This window comes from Mandrillus leucophaeus, unplaced genomic scaffold (assembly GCF_000951045.1).
Source record: "Mandrillus leucophaeus isolate KB7577 unplaced genomic scaffold, Mleu.le_1.0 Scaffold100, whole genome shotgun sequence".
Taxonomy (NCBI): Eukaryota; Metazoa; Chordata; class Mammalia; order Primates; family Cercopithecidae; genus Mandrillus; species Mandrillus leucophaeus.
In genome coordinates, this window is record NW_012098099.1 from 2,381,968 (window position 1) to 2,387,156 (window position 5,189).

Genomic DNA, 5,189 nt, shown 5'->3' on the forward strand with positions numbered 1-5,189 from the left:
AGTTTCTGATTAATCCGCAGGCTGAGATACAGAAAGCAACCATAGAGTAGAGGGACACAATGAACCTTTGTAGGGATCCTCATCCCTGGAGTGGATCTACAAAAAATAGATGAGAGGGCTACCTGTAGAAGGATCTTTGACCAGGATCATATCCTATCAAGACAGGACATGTAGTACTCCTTCACTTCACCATCTGCAATTTTCTTTCTTTCTTTTTTTTTTTTTTTATTATACTTTAAGTTCTGTGATACATGTGCAGAAAGTGCAGGTTTGTTACATAGATATACACACGCCATGGTGGCTTGCTGCAGCCATCAACCTGTCATCTACATTAGGCATTTCCCCTAATGCTATCTCTCCCCTAACCCCCCACCCCCTGACAGGCCCCAGTGTGTGACGTTCCCCTGCCTGGTCCATGTATTCTCATTGTTCAACTCCCACTTATGAGTGAGAACAGGTGGTGTTTGGTTTTCTGTTCTTGTGTTAGTTTGCCGAGAATGATGGTTTCCAGCTTCATCCATGTCCCTGCAAAGGACATGAGTTCATCATTTTTTATTGGTTGCATAGCGTTCCATGGTGTATATGTGCCATGTTTTCTTCATCCAGTCTATCATTGATGGGCATTTGAGTTGGTTCCAAGTCTTTGCTATTGTGAATAGTGCCGCAATAAACATACATGTGCATGTGTCTTTATAATAGAATGATTTATAATCCTTTGGGTATACACCCAGTACTAGGATTGCTGGGTCAAATGGTAACAAAAGCCAAAATTGACAAATGTGATCTAATTAAACTAAAGAGCTTCTGCACAGCAAAATAAACTACCATCAAAGTGAACAAGCAACCTACAGAATGGGGGAAAAATTTTGCAATCTATCTATCTCACAAAGGGCTAATATCCAGAATCTACAAGGAACTTAAACAAATTTACAAGAAAAAAACAAATAACCCCATCAAAAAGTGGGCAAAGGATAGGAGCAGACACTTCTCAAAAGAAGACATTTGTGAGGCCAACAAACATATAAACAAAAGCTTTTCAACATTGATCATTAGAGAAATGCAAATCGAAACCACAATGAGATACCATCTCACACCAGTTAGAATGGCAATCATTAAAAAATCAGGAAACAGGTGCTGCAGAGGATGTGGAGAAATAGGAACACTTTTACAGTGTTGATGGGAGTGTAATTATTTCAACCATTGTGGAAGACAGTGTGGTGATTCCTCAAGGATCTAAAACCATCTGCTATTTTCAAATAAGTTTTATGTATTTCCTATAATTGCTATTTCACCAGAGTCAGACTGCTAGCAAATTGACTTTTGATTCTTCTTTGATTCAACGTAATAGTTCACATGGAGAAATGTTATGCAAATATTTCAGGCTAGTTCTTTATATAACACTTTGATGCAAGAAGAAGTTTCAATGTATTCTCAAATTAGAACAAACATTTACCAGTGGCCAATACATGGAAGGAAGGTGTAATTAAGTTTTTTTTCCCTACATCATTACTACTAATTGCAAAAAATTTGCATGTTGAAGTTTTAAAACATAAATCTGAAGAGCTTTTGACTTGGGTCTGCCCAGAATTGACTTTAAGGGCAAATTCTCTGAAAATGTTGGTTACAAGACAATGTATATTTTATTATAGGAGAGTATAAGCTATAAATGCCAAAAAGCCTATGAGACATGTTACTTCTGAAGGGACCTAATAGTTTCTTTTGCTCCTTGCATGTATTTGACTTTATCTTTCAATATTCATTAAAGGTACTCTCCTACATTGACTTGCCTTTTCTTACCCTCACACAGCACTATGTATAATGCTTAATTTGCTTCCTTGGGGCACAAGTTTATTAGTGCCTAATTATTTCATTTGTGTGTTCTCATGACTTCTAAATATATATGAAGACCCAGAAAAGAAGAACTGGATTGTAGAATTGTTTTCACTTTGCTCTCTTCCTCTCGAAATCCTCTCTGGCACCTAGCATCACCATTTATCCATAAATACTTTAAAATTAGGTAGCAAGCTAGTGCATTTGGAAGTAGCAGATGTTCTTGACACATTTATGTACTCTTTAATGAGGATAAATAAAATTCTTAATTTTTGAATTCAAGAAATCTGCCTGGTGATTTCTCAAAGAACTTAAAACAGAGAGCTACAATTTGACCCAGCAATCTTATTGGATATACACCCAAAGGAAAATAAATTATTCTACCAAAAAGACTATGCATTCATATGTTCATCACTGAGCTATTCACAATATAAAGACATGGAATTAACCCAGGTGCTCATCAATGGTACACTGGATAAAGAAAATGTGTATATAAACATATACACCATGGAATATGACACAGCCATTAAAAAGAATGAAATCATGTCCTTTGCAGCAACATGGATGCAATTGGAGGTTATAATCCTAAATGAATTAACGTGGGAACAGAAAACCAAATACTGCATGTTGTCACTTGTAAGTGGAAGCTAAACACTGAGCACACATGGACATAAATATTGAAACAATAGATACTGCAGATTACTATAAAAGGGAGACAAGGAGGGAGACGTGGGTTGAAAAACTACTTATCAGGTACTATGCTCATTACCTGAGTGATGGGATTTGTACCCCAAACCTCGGCATCATGCAATATTCCCATGCAATAAATCTGCACATGTACTCCTTATTTCTAAAATAAAAGTTGAAATTTTTTTTAAGTTTAATAAAATAAAGACACAATGCTTAAAAAAAGAAGAAATGTGATCCAGGTAATTAAGTAGACTACAAAGAAAATAAATGGTATAGGGACTTCCTTTAATTTTATCACTTCAGCTAGAGATAGAAGTAAGCTAGTCATCTATCCAGGAGAACTTTATATAACTTTATTTTATTTTATTTTATTTTTATTTTATTATTATTATACTTTAAGTTCTAGGGTACATGTGCGTAATGTGCAGGTTTGTTACATATGTATACTTGTGCCATGTTGCTGTGCTGCACCCATCAACTCGTCAGCACCCATCAGCTCGTCATTTACATCAGGTATAACTCCCAATGCAATCCCTCCCCCCTCCCCCCTCCCCATGATAGGCCCCGGTCTGTGATGTCCCCCTTCCCGAGTCCAGGTGATCTCATTGTTCAGTTCCCACCTATGAGTGAGAACATGCGGTGTTTGGTTTTCTGTTCTTGTGATAGTTTGCTAAGAATGATGGTTTCCAGCTGCATCCATGTCCCTACAAAGGACACAAACTCATCCTTTTTTATGGCTGCATAGTATTCCATGGTGTATATGTGCCACATTTTCTTAATCCAGTCTGTCACTGATGGACATTTGGGTTGATTCCAAGTCTTTGCTAAAAATTTCTCCTATCTCCACTAGATCAAAATGGCAGATTCTGAATTCCAATTTTAAAAGTCACCTGCAAAATAATACTAAATTAGATATTCTCTTTTCCCATTGTATATGAAATTAAGGCACTGAGAATAATAAAAACTCATAATAATAAAACAGAATGAGTGAATCTATTACAACTGCAACCTATCGGGAACTGCAAGATTGATGGGTTTGGAATGAAATAAAAATTTTGTGCAGTTTCTATATCCAAGCAAATCTGCCAGCCTGAAACTAATCAGAAAGAGGTTTTGGACCTCCCTGTCTGCTTTCTGTCCCAGAGACTCAGAGAGTTGCAATAAACCAAAACAGTAGCCATCCCTCTGCAGTCCAGGCACTGATTCGTAATGCAATTTATGTACTATTTTCTACCTTTTGCTACCTTATTTGCTGTATTTATGGAAGATCATAATTCTTTCTAAATAAGAAAAGCAAGGGTGAGAAAATGGAAGAATTAACTTGTGATATCCTGAGAGTCATAAACAGTAATACGCTGGTAAATGTTAATAACCAGTTCTCTTGGAAAAAAATGTATACAACGAAGTATTACAAATTTAATTGTTAAAATGATGTTTCACATTTTTAATATATATTATAAAATATACAGTACTCTTTATTGCAAATCCCATATAGTCAATTGATTTTTACAAAAGTGTTTTTCTTTAATTTTCGCCAAATTGTGTTTCCATAGCCAATTCATGGTTACAATTTGTTCAGAAGATGAATAAATGCTTGTTTACTATATGATTCAGCAAAGAAATTAGTCATGTCATCAATGAATGTGTGTAGTTCCAGTAAGAATGTTGGTCAACATTTCAACATACATTAATGAGTTCGACGAAGTGAAACAATGAAGATATGTTAGAATTTCACCCATTCATCAATGAAATAAATGACTTCTTGCTGAATATGGTAATGGTTTGCAAATACTGGAAGATTATTTCTCAAATATTGGGTGCTTTTTAAAATATAACAACTACAGATGCAACATACTTTAACATTTAATCTGCATTAACAATCAACAAATCAATAAAGTGCTAATTTGTGGCATTTGCAGATTTCCATGGTGTAAATATTCCCACCATGTTCAGTTTCAAGTTACTAGCATGATGCCATGGGACACAAAAGATATGCACTAACACTTCATTACATTGTTGGTGTTTTTACCTAAAGATACAATATATACAAGTAATTTTAAGAGCACAGAAAATAGTAAAATGTGATAAAGTGATAAGGAAGTGATGAGAAATTTGAGAAATTTATTACTTATGTTTTAAATATAAATAATTTGTTACTTTATATATTTTTTGTAATGGCTGTGATTAACGATCATCTCACAGAATTCCTGAAACCTAACAATTTGTTCTCATTAACTAGTATAAGGTGGCTCCAAGACTCTGCTGGATAATAATTTTAAATGACGTCTTACATTGGGACAGAGATAGGAAAAGAAGGAGTGGAAATGTAGAATGAGTACAGTATATGAATTCAGAATATTAGAGAAGCAAACAATGGGAAGAGGAGACTATCTGACTTCTGACAAGAAGAGCAGCACCAGATGTCTGTCATTTCATTAGACCTAGTTTTCAAAGTGCATTCAATCAACAACTATGTGTAGGTGAGTAAAACCAAGAAAACCTGGCACCTTGCTATTAGGCATATGACAGATATTTATATGAGTGAAGATATATATTTCAATGAAATAGTTAATAATAGCAACAAAAACAAAAACAACATGAGGCTTATGAACAAAGTAATAAAAATTAGTTAACATAATTTTCAAAATTAAAGGGTTCTTTACCTGTAT